We start from the raw sequence: 19304 nt of genomic DNA, 5'->3' as shown, positions 1-19304 counted from the left end.
CATGTTTTGCTGCATAAAATGTATAACTGTAAATTTCATGATGGGATTCCTACTTCCAGTGAAGATAGGTAAACACAAGAGTAGAAGGGTGCGATCAGAAAAGCCTAGTCAGTCCAATATATCCTACATTGCATCTGTCTTTTGACTTATTGGACATATAACAAGCTCATAAATTTAATTCCAATATATTCAACACCAATAAACCTATTGAGAGAAAATCCCAGTTAAGTTTGTCCTCATATCTCAGCTTTGGGATGAGATAGGCTGAAAATAATCAAACCTTTGTGTAAGTCAGGACCTGCCTAATCAACACCATGAGTTTGGAAGAAATCTGAGACGGTCAAAAATTGAGTCTAAAAAAACACAAAGGGGTTCCGCTTAGTGTTTTTTTGGGTGAAATATATGACCTCCTCAGATCTTCTTCAAACCCACACCGTGTGTCAGGGAGGTCCTGACAAAGACAGTGGTGTGGTAATTGTTGCCCTACCACATCCCAAAGCTGAGATATAGGGACATGTTTTGCTGCATAAAATGTATAACTGTAAATTTCATGATGGGATTCCTACTTCCAGTGAAGCTAGGTAAACACAAGAGTAGAAGGGTGCAATCAGAAAAGCCTAGTCAGTCCAATATATCCTACATTGCATCTGTATTTTGCTTTATTGGACGTATAAAAAGCTCATAAATTTAATTCCAATATATTCAACACCAATAAACCTATTGAGAGAAATTCCCAGTTAAGTTTGTCCTCATATCTCAGCTTTGGCATGAGATAGGCTGAAAATAATCACACCTTTGTGTAAGTCAGGACCTGCCTAATCAACACCATGAGTTTGGAAGAAATCTGAGACGGTCAAAAATTGAGTCTAAAAAAACACAAAGGGGTACCCCTTAGTGTTTTTTTGGGTGAAATATATGACCTCCTCAGATCTTCTTCAAACCCACACCGTGTGTCAGAGAGGTCCTGACAAAGACAGTGGTGTGGTAATTGTTGCCCTACCACATCCCAAAGCTAAGATATAGGGACATGTTGTGCTGCATAAAATGTATAACTGTAAATTTCATGATGGGATTCCTACTTCCAGTGAAGCTAGGTAAACACATGAGTAGAAGGGTGCGATCAGAAAAGCCTAGTCAGTCCAATATATCCTACATTGCATCTGTATTTTGCTTTATTGGACGTATAAAAAGCTCATAAATTTAATTCCAATATATTCAACACCAATAAACCTATTGAGAGAAATTCCCAGTTAAGTTTGTCCTCATATCTCAGCTTTGGCATGAGATAGGCTGAAAATAATCACACCTTTGTGTAAGTCAGGACCTGCCTAATCAACACCATGAGTTTGGAAGAAATCTGAGACGGTCAAAAATTGAGTCTAAAAAAACACAAAGGGGTACCCCTTAGTGTTTTTTTGGGTGAAATATATGACCTCCTCAGATCTTCTTCAAACCCACACCGTGTGTCAGAGAGGTCCTGACAAAGACAGTGGTGTGGTAATTGTTGCCCTACCACATCCCAAAGCTAAGATATAGGGACATGTTGTGCTGCATAAAATGTATAACTGTAAATTTCATGATGGGATTCCTACTTCCAGTGAAGCTAGGTAAACACATGAGTAGAAGGGTGCGATCAGAAAAGCCTAGTCAGTCCAATATATCCTACAATGCATCTGTATTTTGCTTAATTGGACGTATAAAAAGCTCATAAATTTAATTCCAATATATTCAACACCAATAAACCTATTGAGAGAAATTCCCAGTTAAGTTTGTCCTCATATCTCAGCTTTGGCATGAGATAGGCTGAAAATAATCACACCTTTGTGTAAGTCAGGACCTGCCTAATCAACACTGTGAGTTTGGAAGAAATCTGAGATGGTCAAAAATTGAGTCTAAAAAACACAAAGGGGTACCCCTTAGTGTTTTTTTGGGTGAAGTATGTGACCTCCTCAGATCTTCTTCAAACCCACACCGTGTGTCAGGGAGGTCCTGACAAAGACAGTGGTGTGGTAATTGTTACCCTACCACATCCCAAAGCTGAGATATAGGGACATGTTTTGCTGCATAAAATGTATAACTGTAAATTTCATGATGGGATTCCTACTTCCAGTGAAGCTAGGTAAACACAAGAGTAGAAGGGTGCGATCAGAAAAGCCTAGTCAGTCCAATATATCCTACATTGCATCTGTATTTTGCTTTATTGGACATATAACAAGCTCATAAATTTAATTCCAATATATTCAACACCAATAAACCTATTGAGAGAAAATCCCAGTTAAGTTTGTCCTCATATCTCAGCTTTGGGATGAGATAGGCTGAAAACAATCAAACCTTTGTGTAAGTCAGGACCTGCCTAATCAACACCATGAGTTTGGAAGAAATCTGAGACGGTCAAAAATTGAGTCTAAAAAACACAAAGGGGTACCCCTTAGTGTTTTTTTGGGTGAAATATGTGACCTCCTCAGATCTTCTTCAAACCCACACCGTGTGTCAGAGAGGTCCTGACAAAGACAGTGGTGTGGTAATTGTTGCCCTACCACATCCCAAAGCTAAGATATAGGGACATGTTGTGCTGCATAAAATGTATAACTGTAAATTTCATGATGGGATTCCTACTTCCAGTGAAGCTAGGTAAACACATGAGTAGAAGGGTGCGATCAGAAAAGCCTAGTCAGTCCAATATATCCTACATTGCATCTGTATTTTGCTTTATTGGACGTATAAAAAGCTCATAAATTTAATTCCAATATATTCAACACCAATAAACCTATTGAGAGAAAATCCCAGTTAAGTTTGTCCTCATATCTCAGCTTTGGGATGAGATAGGCTGAAAATAATCACACCTTTGTGTAAGTCAGGACCTGCCTAATCAACACCGTGAGTTTGGATAAAATCTGAGACGGTCAAAAATTGAGTCTAAAAAAACACAAAGGGGTACCCCTTAGTGTTTTTTTGGGTGAAATATGTGACCTCCTCAGATCTTCTTCAAACCCACACCGTGTGTCAGAGAGGTCCTGACAAAGACAGTGGTGTGGTAATTGTTGCCCTACCACATCCCAAAGCTAAGATATAGGGACATGTTGTGCTGCATAAAATGTATAACTGTAAATTTCATGATGGGATTCCTACTTCCAGTGAAGCTAGGTAAACACATGAGTAGAAGGGTGCGATCAGAAAAGCCTAGTCAGTCCAATATATCCTACATTGCATCTGTATTTTGCTTTATTGGACGTATAAAAAGCTCATAAATTTAATTCCAATATATTCAACACCAATAAACCTATTGAGAGAAATTCCCAGTTAAGTTTGTCCTCATATCTCAGCTTTGGCATGAGATAGGCTGAAAATAATCACACCTTTGTGTAAGTCAGGACCTGCCTAATCAACACCGTGAGTTTGGAAGAAATCTGAGACGGTCAAAAATTGAGTCTAAAAAACACAAAGGGGTACCCCTTAGTGTTTTTTTGGGTGAAATATGTGACCTCCTCAGATCTTCTTCAAACCCACACCGTGTGTCAGGGAGGTCCTGACAAAGACAGTGGTGTGGTAATTGTTGCCCTACCACATCCCAAAGCTGAGATATAGGGACATGTTTTGCTGCATAAAATGTATAACTGTAAATTTCATGATGGGATTCCTACTTCCAGTGAAGATAGGTAAACACAAGAGTAGAAGGGTGCGATCAGAAAAGCCTAGTCAGTCCAATATATCCTACATTGCATCTGTCTTTTGCCTTATTGGACATATAACAAGCTCATAAATTTAATTCCAATATATTCAACACCAATAAACCTATTGAGAGAAAATCCCAGTTAAGTTTGTCCTCATATCTCAGCTTTGGGATGAGATAGGCTGAAAATAATCAAACCTTTGTGTAAGTCAGGACCTGCCTAATCAACACCATGAGTTTGGAAGAAATCTGAGACGGTCAAAAATTGAGTCTAAAAAAACACAAAGGGGTTCCGCTTAGTGTTTTTTTGGGTGAAATATATGACCTCCTCAGATCTTCTTCAAACCCACACCGTGTGTCAGGGAGGTCCTGACAAAGACAGTGGTGTGGTAATTGTTGCCCTACCACATCCCAAAGCTGAGATATAGGGACATGTTTTGCTGCATAAAATGTATAACTGTAAATTTCATGATGGGATTCCTACTTCCAGTGAAGCTAGGTAAACACAAGAGTAGAAGGGTGCAATCAGAAAAGCCTAGTCAGTCCAATATATCCTACATTGCATCTGTATTTTGCTTTATTGGACGTATAAAAAGCTCATAAATTTAATTCCAATATATTCAACACCAATAAACCTATTGAGAGAAATTCCCAGTTAAGTTTGTCCTCATATCTCAGCTTTGGCATGAGATAGGCTGAAAATAATCACACCTTTGTGTAAGTCAGGACCTGCCTAATCAACACCATGAGTTTGGAAGAAATCTGAGACGGTCAAAAATTGAGTCTAAAAAAACACAAAGGGGTACCCCTTAGTGTTTTTTTGGGTGAAATATATGACCTCCTCAGATCTTCTTCAAACCCACACCGTGTGTCAGAGAGGTCCTGACAAAGACAGTGGTGTGGTAATTGTTGCCCTACCACATCCCAAAGCTAAGATATAGGGACATGTTGTGCTGCATAAAATGTATAACTGTAAATTTCATGATGGGATTCCTACTTCCAGTGAAGCTAGGTAAACACATGAGTAGAAGGGTGCGATCAGAAAAGCCTAGTCAGTCCAATATATCCTACATTGCATCTGTATTTTGCTTTATTGGACGTATAAAAAGCTCATAAATTTAATTCCAATATATTCAACACCAATAAACCTATTGAGAGAAATTCCCAGTTAAGTTTGTCCTCATATCTCAGCTTTGGCATGAGATAGGCTGAAAATAATCAAACCTTTGTGTAAGTCAGGACCTGCCTAATCAACACCATGAGTTTGGAAGAAATCTGAGACGGTCAAAAATTGAGTCTAAAAAAACACAAAGGGGTACCCCTTAGTGTTTTTTTGGGTGAAATATATGACCTCCTCAGATCTTCTTCAAACCCACACCGTGTGTCAGAGAGGTCCTGACAAAGACAGTGGTGTGGTAATTGTTGCCCTACCACATCCCAAAGCTAAGATATAGGGACATGTTGTGCTGCATAAAATGTATAACTGTAAATTTCATGATGGGATTCCTACTTCCAGTGAAGCTAGGTAAACACATGAGTAGAAGGGTGCGATCAGAAAAGCCTAGTCAGTCCAATATATCCTACAATGCATCTGTATTTTGCTTAATTGGACGTATAAAAAGCTCATAAATTTAATTCCAATATATTCAACACCAATAAACCTATTGAGAGAAATTCCCAGTTAAGTTTGTCCTCATATCTCAGCTTTGGCATGAGATAGGCTGAAAATAATCACACCTTTGTGTAAGTCAGGACCTGCCTAATCAACACTGTGAGTTTGGAAGAAATCTGAGATGGTCAAAAATTGAGTCTAAAAAACACAAAGGGGTACCCCTTAGTGTTTTTTTGGGTGAAGTATGTGACCTCCTCAGATCTTCTTCAAACCCACACCGTGTGTCAGGGAGGTCCTGACAAAGACAGTGGTGTGGTAATTGTTACCCTACCACATCCCAAAGCTGAGATATAGGGACATGTTTTGCTGCATAAAATGTATAACTGTAAATTTCATGATGGGATTCCTACTTCCAGTGAAGCTAGGTAAACACAAGAGTAGAAGGGTGCGATCAGAAAAGCCTAGTCAGTCCAATATATCCTACATTGCATCTGTATTTTGCTTTATTGGACATATAACAAGCTCATAAATTTAATTCCAATATATTCAACACCAATAAACCTATTGAGAGAAAATCCCAGTTAAGTTTGTCCTCATATCTCAGCTTTGGGATGAGATAGGCTGAAAACAATCAAACCTTTGTGTAAGTCAGGACCTGCCTAATCAACACCATGAGTTTGGAAGAAATCTGAGACGGTCAAAAATTGAGTCTAAAAAACACAAAGGGGTACCCCTTAGTGTTTTTTTGGGTGAAATATGTGACCTCCTCAGATCTTCTTCAAACCCACACCGTGTGTCAGAGAGGTCCTGACAAAGACAGTGGTGTGGTAATTGTTGCCCTACCACATCCCAAAGCTAAGATATAGGGACATGTTGTGCTGCATAAAATGTATAACTGTAAATTTCATGATGGGATTCCTACTTCCAGTGAAGCTAGGTAAACACATGAGTAGAAGGGTGCGATCAGAAAAGCCTAGTCAGTCCAATATATCCTACATTGCATCTGTATTTTGCTTTATTGGACGTATAAAAAGCTCATAAATTTAATTCCAATATATTCAACACCATTAAACCTATTGAGAGAAATTCCCAGTTAAGTTTGTCCTCATATCTCAGCTTTGGCATGAGATAGGCTGAAAATAATCACACCTTTGTGTAAGTCAGGACCTGCCTAATCAACACCATGAGTTTGGAAGAAATCTGAGACGGTCAAAAATTGAGTCTAAAAAAACACAAAGGGGTACCCCTTAGTGTTTTTTTGGGTGAAATATATGACCTCCTCAGATCTTCTTCAAACCCACACCGTGTGTCAGAGAGGTCCTGACAAAGACAGTGGTGTGGTAATTGTTGCCCTACCACATCCCAAAGCTAAGATATAGGGACATGTTTTGCTGCATAAAATGTATAACTGTAAATTTCATGATGGGATTCCTACTTCCAGTGAAGCTAGGTAAACACATGAGTAGAAGGGTGCGATCAGAAAAGCCTAGTCAGTCCAATATATCCTACATTGCATCTGTATTTTGCTTTATTGGACGTATAAAAAGCTCATAAATTTAATTCCAATATATTCAACACCAATAAACCTATTGAGAGAAATTCCCAGTTAAGTTTGTCCTCATATCTCAGCTTTGGCATGAGATAGGCTGAAAATAATCACACCTTTGTGTAAGTCAGGACCTGCCTAATCAACACTGTGAGTTTGGAAGAAATCTGAGATGGTCAAAAATTGAGTCTAAAAAACACAAAGGGGTACCCCTTAGTGTTTTTTTGGGTGAAGTATGTGACCTCCTCAGATCTTCTTCAAACCCACACCGTGTGTCAGGGAGGTCCTGACAAAGACAGTGGTGTGGTAATTGTTACCCTACCACATCCCAAAGCTGAGATATAGGGACATGTTTTGCTGCATAAAATGTATAACTGTAAATTTCATGATGGGATTCCTACTTCCAGTGAAGCTAGGTAAACACAAGAGTAGAAGGGTGCAATCAGAAAAGCCTAGTCAGTCCAATATATCCTACATTGCATCTGTATTTTGCTTTATTGGACATATAACAAGCTCATAAATTTAATTCCAATATATTCAACACCAATAAACCTATTGAGAGAAAATCCCAGTTAAGTTTGTCCTCATATCTCAGCTTTGGCATGAGATAGGCTGAAAATAATCAAACCTTTGTGTAAGTCAGGACCTGCCTAATCAACACCATGAGTTTGGAAGAAATCTGAGACGGTCAAAAATTGAGTCTAACAAAACACAAAGGGGTACCCCTTAGTGTTTTTTTGGGTGAAATATGTGACCTCCTCAGATCTTCTTCAAACCCACACCGTGTGTCAGAGAGGTCCTGACAAAGACAGTGGTGTGGTAATTGTTGCCCTACCACATCCCAAAGCTAAGATATAGGGACATGTTGTGCTGCATAAAATGTATAACTGTAAATTTCATGATGGGATTCCTACTTCCAGTGAAGCTAGGTAAACACATGAGTAGAAGGGTGCGATCAGAAAAGCCTAGTCAGTCCAATATATCCTACATTGCATCTGTATTTTGCTTTATTGGACGTATAAAAAGCTTATAAATTTAATTCCAATATATTCAACACCAATAAACCTATTGAGAGAAATTCCCAGTTAAGTTTGTCCTCATATCTCAGCTTTGGTATGAGATAGGCTGAAAATAATCACACCTTTGTGTAAGTCAGGACCTGCCTAATCAACATCGTGAGTTTGGAAGAAATCTGAGACGGTCAAAAATTGAGTCTAAAAAAACACAAAGGGGTACCCCTTAGTGTTTTTTTGGGTGAAATATATGACCTCCTCAGATCTTCTTCAAACCCACACCGTGTGTCAGAGAGGTCCTGACAAAGACAGTGGTGTGGTAATTGTTGCCCTACCACATCCCAAAGCTGAGATATAGGGACATGTTGTGCTGCATAAAATGTATAACTGTAAATTTCATGATGGGATTCCTACTTCCAGTGAAGCTAGGTAAACACATGAGTAGAAGGGTGCGATCAGAAAAGCCTAGTCAGTCCAATATATCCTACATTGCATCTGTATTTTGCTTTATTGGACGTATAAAAAGCTCATAAATTTAATTCCAATATATTCAACACCAATAAACCTATTGAGAGAAATTCCCAGTTAAGTTTGTCCTCATATCTCAGCTTTGGCATGAGATAGGCTGAAAATAATCACACCTTTGTGTAAGTCAGGACCTGCCTAATCAACACCATGAGTTTGGAAGAAATCTGAGACGGTCAAAAACTGAGTCTAAAAAAACACAAAGGGGTACCCCTTAGTGTTTTTTTGGGTGAAATATATGACCTCCTCAGATCTTCTTCAAACCCACACCGTGTGTCAGAGAGGTCCTGACAAAGACAGTGGTGTGGTAATTGTTGCCCTACCACATCCCAAAGCTAAGATATAGGGACATGTTGTGCTGCATAAAATGTATAACTGTAAATTTCATGATGGGATTCCTACTTCCAGTGAAGCTAGGTAAACACATGAGTAGAAGGGTGCGATCAGAAAAGCCTAGTCAGTCCAATATATCCTACATTGCATCTGTATTTTGCTTTATTGGACGTATAAAAAGCTCATAAATTTAATTCCAATATATTCAACACCAATAAACCTATTGAGAGAAATTCCCAGTTAAGTTTGTCCTCATATCTCAGCTTTGGCATGAGATAGGCTGAAAATAATCACACCTTTGTGTAAGTCAGGACCTGCCTAATCAACACTGTGAGTTTGGAAGAAATCTGAGATGGTCAAAAATTGAGTCTAAAAAACACAAAGGGGTACCCCTTAGTGTTTTTTTGGGTGAAGTATGTGACCTCCTCAGATCTTCTTCAAACCCACACCGTGTGTCAGGGAGGTCCTGACAAAGACAGTGGTGTGGTAATTGTTACCCTACCACATCCCAAAGCTGAGATATAGGGACATGTTTTGCTGCATAAAGTGTATAACTGTAAATTTCATGATGGGATTCCTACTTCCAGTGAAGCTAGGTAAACACAAGAGTAGAAAGGTGCGATCAGAAAAGCCTAGTCAGTCCAATATATCCTACATTGCATCTGTATTTTGCTTTATTGGACATATAACAAGCTCATAAATTTAATTCCAATATATTCAACACCAATAAACCTATTGAGAGAAAATCCCAGTTAAGTTTGTCCTCATATCTCAGCTTTGGGATGAGATAGGCTGAAAATAATCAAACCTTTGTGTAAGTCAGGACCTGCCTAATCAACACCATGAGTTTGGAAGAAATCTGAGACGGTCAAAAATTGAGTCTAAAAAAACACAAAGGGGTACCCCTTAGTGTTTTTTTGGGTGAAATATGTGACCTCCTCAGATCTTCTTCAAACCCACACCGTGTGTCAGAGAGGTCCTGACAAAGACAGTGGTGTGGTAATTGTTGCCCTACCACATCCCAAAGCTAAGATATAGGGACATGTTGTGCTGCATAAAATGTATAACTGTAAATTTCATGATGGGATTCCTACTTCCAGTGAAGCTAGGTAAACACATGAGTAGAAGGGTGCGATCAGAAAAGCCTAGTCAGTCCAATATATCCTACATTGCATCTGTATTTTGCTTTATTGGACGTATAAAAAGCTCATAAATTTAATTCCAATATATTCAACACCAATAAACCTATTGAGAGAAATTCCCAGTTAAGTTTGTCCTCATATCTCAGCTTTGGGATGAGATAGGCTGAAAATAATCAAACCTTTGTGTAAGTCAGGACCTGCCTAATCAACACCATGAGTTTGGAAGAAATCTGAGACGGTCAAAAATTGAGTCTAAAAAAACACAAAGGGGTACCCCTTAGTGTTTTTTTGGGTGAAATATGTGACCTCCTCAGATCTTCTTCAAACCCACACCGTGTGTCAGAGAGGTCCTGACAAAGACAGTGGTGTGGTAATTGTTGCCCTACCACATCCCAAAGCTAAGATATAGGGACATGTTGTGCTGCATAAAATGTATAACTGTAAATTTCATGATGGGATTCCTACTTCCAGTGAAGCTAGGTAAACACATGAGTAGAAGGGTGCGATCAGAAAAGCCTAGTCAGTCCAATATATCCTACATTGCATCTGTATTTTGCTTTATTGGACGTATAAAAAGCTCATAAATTTAATTCCAATATATTCAACACCAATAAACCTATTGAGAGAAATTCCCAGTTAAGTTTGTCCTCATATCTCAGCTTTGGCATGAGATAGGCTGAAAATAATCACACCTTTGTGTAAGTCAGGACCTGCCTAATCAACACCATGAGTTTGGAAGAAATCTGAGACGGTCAAAAATTGAGTCTAAAAAAACACAAAGGGGTACCCCTTAGTGTTTTTTTGGGTGAAATATATGACCTCCTCAGATCTTCTTCAAACCCACACCGTGTGTCAGAGAGGTCCTGACAAAGACAGTGGTGTGGTAATTGTTGCCCTACCACATCCCAAAGCTAAGATATAGGGACATGTTGTGCTGCATAAAATGTATAACTGTAAATTTCATGATGGGATTCCTACTTCCAGTGAAGCTAGGTAAACACATGAGTAGAAGGGTGCGATCAGAAAAGCCTAGTCAGTCCAATATATCCTACATTGCATCTGTATTTTGCTTTATTGGACGTATAAAAAGCTCATAAATTTAATTCCAATATATTCAACACCAATAAACCTATTGAGAGAAATTCCCAGTTAAGTTTGTCCTCATATCTCAGCTTTGGCATGAGATAGGCTGAAAATAATCACACCTTTGTGTAAGTCAGGACCTGCCTAATCAACAGTGCGAGTTTGGAAGAAATCTGAGATGGTCAAAAATTGAGTCTAAAAAACACAAAGGGGTACCCCTTAGTGTTTTTTTGGGTGAAGTATGTGACCTCCTCAGATCTTCTTCAAACCCACACCGTGTGTCAGGGAGGTCCTGACAAAGACAGTGGTGTGGTAATTGTTACCCTACCACATCCCAAAGCTGAGATATAGGGACATGTTTTGCTGCATAAAATGTATAACTGTAAATTTCATGATGGGATTCCTACTTCCAGTGAAGCTAGGTAAACACAAGAGTAGAAGGGTGCGATCAGAAAAGCCTAGTCAGTCCAATCTATCCTACATTGCATCTGTATTTTGCTTTATTGGACATATAACAAGCTCATAAATTTAATTCCAATATATTCAACACCAATAAACCTATTGAGAGAAAATCCCAGTTAAGTTTGTCCTCATATCTCAGCTTTGGGATGAGATAGGCTGAAAATAATCAAACCTTTGTGTAAGTCAGGACCTGCCTAATCAACACCATGAGTTTGGAAGAAATCTGAGACGGTCAAAAATTGAGTCTAAAAAAACACAAAGGGGTACCCCTTAGTGTTTTTTTGGGTGAAATATATGACCTCCTCAGATCTTCTTCAAACCCACACCGTGTGTCAGAGAGGTCCTGACAAAGACAGTGGTGTGGTAATTGTTGCCCTACCACATCCCAAAGCTAAGATATAGGGACATGTTGTGCTGCATAAAATGTATAACTGTAAATTTCATGATGGGATTCCTACTTCCAGTGAAGCTAGGTAAACACATGAGTAGAAGGGTGCGATCAGAAAAGCCTAGTCAGTCCAATATATCCTACATTGCATCTGTATTTTGCTTTATTGGACGTATAAAAAGCTCATAAATTTAATTCCAATATATTCAACACCAATAAACCTATTGAGAGAAATTCCCAGTTAAGTTTGTCCTCATATCTCAGCTTTGGCATGAGATAGGCTGAAAATAATCACACCTTTGTGTAAGTCAGGACCTGCCTAATCAACACTGTGAGTTTGGAAGAAATCTGAGATGGTCAAAAATTGAGTCTAAAAAACACAAAGGGGTACCCCTTAGTGTTTTTTTGGGTGAAGTATGTGACCTCCTCAGATCTTCTTCAAACCCACACCGTGTGTCAGGGAGGTCCTGACAAAGACAGTGGTGTGGTAATTGTTACCCTACCACATCCCAAAGCTGAGATATAGGGACATGTTTTGCTGCATAAAGTGTATAACTGTAAATTTCATGATGGGATTCCTACTTCCAGTGAAGCTAGGTAAACACAAGAGTAGAAAGGTGCGATCAGAAAAGCCTAGTCAGTCCAATATATCCTACATTGCATCTGTATTTTGCTTTATTGGACATATAACAAGCTCATAAATTTAATTCCAATATATTCAACACCAATAAACCTATTGAGAGAAAATCCCAGTTAAGTTTGTCCTCATATCTCAGCTTTGGGATGAGATAGGCTGAAAATAATCAAACCTTTGTGTAAGTCAGGACCTGCCTAATCAACACCATGAGTTTGGAAGAAATCTGAGACGGTCAAAAATTGAGTCTAAAAAAACACAAAGGGGTACCCCTTAGTGTTTTTTTGGGTGAAATATGTGACCTCCTCAGATCTTCTTCAAACCCACACCGTGTGTCAGAGAGGTCCTGACAAAGACAGTGGTGTGGTAATTGTTGCCCTACCACATCCCAAAGCTAAGATATAGGGACATGTTGTGCTGCATAAAATGTATAACTGTAAATTTCATGATGGGATTCCTACTTCCAGTGAAGCTAGGTAAACACATGAGTAGAAGGGTGCGATCAGAAAAGCCTAGTCAGTCCAATATATCCTACATTGCATCTGTATTTTGCTTTATTGGACGTATAAAAAGCTCATAAATTTAATTCCAATATATTCAACACCAATAAACCTATTGAGAGAAATTCCCAGTTAAGTTTGTCCTCATATCTCAGCTTTGGCATGAGATAGGCTGAAAATAATCACACCTTTGTGTAAGTCAGGACCTGCCTAATCAACACCATGAGTTTGGAAGAAATCTGAGACGGTCAAAAATTGAGTCTAAAAAAACACAAAGGGGTACCCCTTAGTGTTTTTTTGGGTGAAATATATGACCTCCTCAGATCTTCTTCAAACCCACACCGTGTGTCAGAGAGGTCCTGACAAAGACAGTGGTGTGGTAATTGTTGCCCTACCACATCCCAAAGCTAAGATATAGGGACATGTTGTGCTGCATAAAATGTATAACTGTAAATTTCATGATGGGATTCCTACTTCCAGTGAAGCTAGGTAAACACATGAGTAGAAGGGTGCGATCAGAAAAGCCTAGTCAGTCCAATATATCCTACATTGCATCTGTATTTTGCTTTATTGGACGTATAAAAAGCTCATAAATTTAATTCCAATATATTCAACACCAATAAACCTATTGAGAGAAATTCCCAGTTAAGTTTGTCCTCATATCTCAGCTTTGGCATGAGATAGGCTGAAAATAATCACACCTTTGTGTAAGTCAGGACCTGCCTAATCAACACTGTGAGTTTGGAAGAAATCTGAGATGGTCAAAAATTGAGTCTAAAAAACACAAAGGGGTACCCCTTAGTGTTTTTTTGGGTGAAGTATGTGACCTCCTCAGATCTTCTTCAAACCCACACCGTGTGTCAGGGAGGTCCTGACAAAGACAGTGGTGTGGTAATTGTTACCCTACCACATCCCAAATCTGAGATATAGGGACATGTTTTGCTGCATAAAATGTATAACTGTAAATTTCATGATGGGATTCCTACTTCCAGTGAAGCTAGGTAAACACAAGAGTAGAAGGGTGCGATCAGAAAAGCCTAGTCAGTCCAATATATCCTACATTGCATCTGTATTTTGCTTTATTGGACATATAACAAGCTCATAAATTTAATTCCAATATATTCAACACCAATAAACCTATTGAGAGAAATTCCCAGTTAAGTTTGTCCTCATATCTCAGCTTTGGCATGAGATAGGCTGAAAATAATCACACCTTTGTGTAAGTCAGGACCTGCCTAATCAACACCATGAGTTTGGAAGAAATCTGAGACGGTCAAAAATTGAGTCTAAAAAAACACAAAGGGGTACCCCTTAGTGTTTTTTTGGGTGAAATATATGACCTCCTCAGATCTTCTTCAAACCCACACCGTGTGTCAGAGAGGTCCTGACAAAGACAGTGGTGTGGTAATTGTTGCCCTACCACATCCCAAAGCTAAGATATAGGGACATGTTGTGCTGCATAAAATGTATAACTGTAAATTTCATGATGGGATTCCTACTTCCAGTGAAGCTAGGTAAACACATGAGTAGAAGGGTGCGATCAGAAAAGCCTAGTCAGTCCAATATATCCTACATTGCATCTCTATTTTGCTTTATTGGACGTATAAAAAGCTCATAAATTTAATTCCAATATATTCAACACCAATAAACCTATTGAGAGAAATTCCCAGTTAAGTTTGTCCTCATATCTCAGCTTTGGCATGAGATAGGCTGAAAATAATCACACCTTTGTGTAAGTCAGGACCTGCCTAATCAACACCATGAGTTTGGAAGAAATCTGAGACGGTCAAAAATTGAGTCTAAAAAAACACAAAGGGGTACCCCTTAGTGTTTTTTTGGGTGAAATATATGACCTCCTCAGATCTTCTTCAAACCCACACCGTGTGTCAGAGAGGTCCTGACAAAGACAGTGGTGTGGTAATTGTTGCCCTACCACATCCCAAAGCTAAGATATAGGGACATGTTGTGCTGCATAAAATGTATAACTGTAAATTTCATGATGGGATTCCTACTTCCAGTGAAGCTAGGTAAACACATGAGTAGAAGGGTGCGATCAGAAAAGCCTAGTCAGTCCAATATATCCTACATTGCATCTGTATTTTGCTTTATTGGACGTATAAAAAGCTCATAAATTTAATTCCAATATATTCAACACCAATAAACCTATTGAGAGAAATTCCCAGTTAAGTTTGTCCTCATATCTCAGCTTTGGCATGAGATAGGCTGAAAATAATCACACCTTTGTGTAAGTCAGGACCTGCCTAATCAACACCATGAGTTTGGAAGAAATCTGAGACGGTCAAAAATTGAGTCTAAAAAAACACAAAGGGGTACCCCTTAGTGTTTTTTTGGGTGAAATATATGACCTCCTCAGATCTTCTTCAAACCCACACCGTGTGTCAGAGAGGTCCTGACAAAGACAGTGGTGTGGTAATTGTTGCCCTACCACATCCCAAAAATAAGATATAGGGACATGTTGTGCTGCATAAAATGTATAACTGTAAATTTCATGATGGGATTCCTACTTCCAGTGAAGCTAGGTAAACACATGAGTAGAAGGGTGCGATCAGAAAAGCCTAGTCAGTCCAATATATCCTACATTGCATCTGTATTTTGCTTTATTGGACGTATAAAAAGCTCATAAATTTAATTCCAATATATTCAACACCAATAAACCTATTGAGAGAAATTCCCAGTTAAGTTTGTCCTCATATCTCAGCTTTGGCATGAGATAGGCTGAAAATAATCACACCTTTGTGTAAGTCAGGACCTGCCTAATCAACAGTGCGAGTTTGGAAGAAATCTGAGATGGTCAAAAATTGAGTCTAAAAAACACAAAGGGGTACCCCTTAGTGTTTTTTTGGGTGAAGTATGTGACCTCCTCAGATCTTCTTCAAACCCACACCGTGTGTCAGGGAGGTCCTGACAAAGACAGTGGTGTGGTAATTGTTACCCTACCACATCCCAAAGTTGAGATATAGGGACATGTTTTGCTGCATAAAATGTATAACTGTAAATTTCATGATGGGATTCCTACTTCCAGTGAAGCTAGGTAAACACAAGAGTAGAAGGGTGTGATCAGAAAAGCCTAGTCAGTCCAATATATCCTACATTGCATCTGTATTTTGCTTTATTGGACATATAACAAGCTCATAAATTTAATTCCAATATATTCAACACCAATAAACCTATTGAGAGAAAATCCCAGTTAAGTTTGTCCTCATATCTCAGCTTTGGGATGAGATAGGCTGAAAATAATCAAACCTTTGTGTAAGTCAGGACCTGCCTAATCAACACCATGAGTTTGGAAGAAATCTGAGACGGTCAAAAATTGAGTCTAAAAAAACACAAAGGGGTACCCCTTAGTGTTTTTTTGGGTGAAATATGTGACCTCCTCAGATCTTCTTCAAACCCACACCGTGTGTCAGAGAGGTCCTGACAAAGACAGTGGTGTGGTAATTGTTGCCCTACCACATCCCAAAGCTAAGATATAGGGACATGTTGTGCTGCATAAAATGTATAACTGTAAATTTCATGATGGGATTCCTACTTCCAGTGAAGCTAGGTAAACACATGAGTAGAAGGGTGCGATCAGAAAAGCCTAGTCAGTCCAATATATCCTACATTGCATCTGTATTTTGCTTTATTGGACGTATAAAAAGCTCATAAATTTAATTCCAATACATTCAACACCAATAAACCTATTGAGAGAAATTCCCAGTTAAGTTTGTCCTCATATCTCAGCTTTGGCATGAGATAGGCTGAAAATAATCACACCTTTGTGTAAGTCAGGACCTGCCTAATCAACTCTGTGAGTTTGGAAGAAATCTGAGATGGTCAAAAATTGAGTCTAAAAAACACAAAGGGGTACCCCTTAGTGTTTTTTTGGGTGAAGTATGTGACCTCCTCAGATCTTCTTCAAACCCACACCGTGTGTCAGGGAGGTCCTGACAAAGACAGTGGTGTGGTAATTGTTACCCTACCACATCCCAAAGCTGAGATATAGGGACATGTTTTGCTGCATAAAATGTATAACTGTAAATTTCATGATGGGATTCCTACTTCCAGTGAAGCTAGGTAAACACATGAGTAGAAGGGTGCGATCAGAAAAGCCTAGTCAGTCCAATATATCCTACATTGCATCTGTATTTTGCTTTATTGGACGTATAAAAAGCTCATAAATTTAATTCCAATACATTCAACACCAATAAACCTATTGAGAGAAATTCCCAGTTAAGTTTGTCCTCATATCTCAGCTTTGGCATGAGATAGGCTGAAAATAATCACACCTTTGTGTAAGTCAGGACCTGCCTAATCAACACTGTGAGTTTGGAAGAAATCTGAGATGGTCAAAAATTGAGTCTAAAAAACACAAAGGGGTACCCCTTAGTGTTTTTTTGGGTGAAGTATGTGACCTCCTCAGATCTTCTTCAAACCCACACCGTGTGTCAGGGAGGTCCTGACAAAGACAGTGGTGTGGTAATTGTTACCCTACCACATCCCAAAGCTGAGATATAGGGACATGTTTTGCTGCATAAAATGTATAACTGTAAATTTCATGATGGGATTCCTACTTCCAGTGAAGCTAGGTAAACACAAGAGTAGAAGGGTGCGATCAGAAAAGCCTAGTCAGTCCAATATATCCTACATTGCATCTGTAATTTGCTTTATTGGACGTATAAAAAGCTCATAAATTTAATTCCAATATATTCAACACCAATAAACCTATTGAGAGAAATTCCCAGTTAAGTTTGTCCTCATATCTCAGCTTTGGGATGAGATAGGCTGAAAATAATCACACCTTTGTGTAAGTCAGGACCTGCCTAATCAACACTGTGAGTTTGGAAGAAATCTGAGATGGTCAAAAATTGAGTCTAAAAAACACAAAGGGGTACCCCTTAGTGTTTTTTTGGGTGAAGTATGTGACCTCCTCAGATCTTCTTCAAACCCACACCGTGTGTCAGGGAGGTCCTGACAAAGACAGTGGTGTGGTAATTGTTACCCTACCACATCCCAAAGCTGAGATATAGGGACATGTTTTGCTGCATAAAATGTATAACTGTAAATTTCATGATGGGATTCCTACTTCCAGTGAAGCTAGGTAAACACAAGAGTAGAAGGGTGCGATCAGAAAAGCCTAGTCAGTCCAATATATCCTACATTGCATCTGTATTTTGCTTTATTGGACATATAACAAGCTCATAAATTTAATTCCAATATATTCAACACCAATAAACCTATTGAGAGAAAATCCCAGTTAAGTTTGTCCTCATATCTCAGCTTTGGGATGAGATAGGCTGAAAATAATCAAACCTTTGTGTAAGTCAGGACCTGCCTAATCAACACCATGAGTTTGGAAGAAATCTGAGACGGTCAAAAATTGAGTCTAAAAAAACACAAAGGGGTACCCCTTAGTGTTTTTTTGGGTGAAATATGTGACCTCCTCAGATCTTCTTCAAACCCACACCGTGTGTCAGAGAGGTCCTGACAAAGACAGTGGTGTGGTAATTGTTGCCCTACCACATCCCAAAGCTAAGATATAGGGACATGTTGTGCTGCATAAAATGTATAACTGTAAATTTCATGATGGGATTCCTACTTCCAGTGAAGCTAGGTAAACACATGAGTAGAAGGGTGCGATCAGAAAAGCCTAGTCAGTCCAATATATCCTACATTGCATCTGTATTTTGCTTTATTGGACGTATAAAAAGCTCATAAATTTAATTCCAATATATTCAACACCAATAAACCTATTGAGAGAAATTCCCAGTTAAGTTTGTCCTCATATCTCAGCTTTGGTATGAGATAGGCTGAAAATAATCACACCTTTGTGTAAGTCAGGACCTGCCTAATCAACATCGTGAGTTTGGAAGAAATCTGAGACGGTCAAAAATTGAGTCTAAAAAAACACAAAGGGGTACCCCTTAGTGTTTTTTTGGGTGAAATATATGACCTCCTCAGATCTTCTTCAAACCCACACCGTGTGTCAGAGAGGTCCTGACAAAGACAGTGGTGTGGTAATTGTTGCCCTACCACATCCCAAAGCTAAGATATAGGGACATGTTGTGCTGCATAAAATGTATAACTGTAAATTTCATGATGGGATTCCTACTTCCAGTGAAGCTAGGTAAACACATGAGTAGAAGGGTGCGATCAGAAAAGCCTAGTCAGTCCAATATATCCTACATTGCATCTGTATTTTGCTTTATTGGACGTATAAAAAGCTCATAAATTTAATTCCAATATATTCAACACCAATAAACCTATTGAGAGAAATTCCCAGTTAAGTTTGTCCTCATATCTCAGCTTTGGCATGAGATAGGCTGAAAATAATCACACCTTTGTGTAAGTCAGGACCTGCCTAATCAACACCATGAGTTTGGAAGAAATCTGAGA

Source organism: Hoplias malabaricus, unplaced genomic scaffold (assembly GCF_029633855.1).
Source record: "Hoplias malabaricus isolate fHopMal1 unplaced genomic scaffold, fHopMal1.hap1 scaffold_41, whole genome shotgun sequence".
NCBI classification, from domain to species: domain Eukaryota; kingdom Metazoa; phylum Chordata; class Actinopteri; order Characiformes; family Erythrinidae; genus Hoplias; species Hoplias malabaricus.
The sequence above is the reverse complement of the archived record's forward strand: the minus strand, read 5'-3'. Positions refer to the sequence as shown.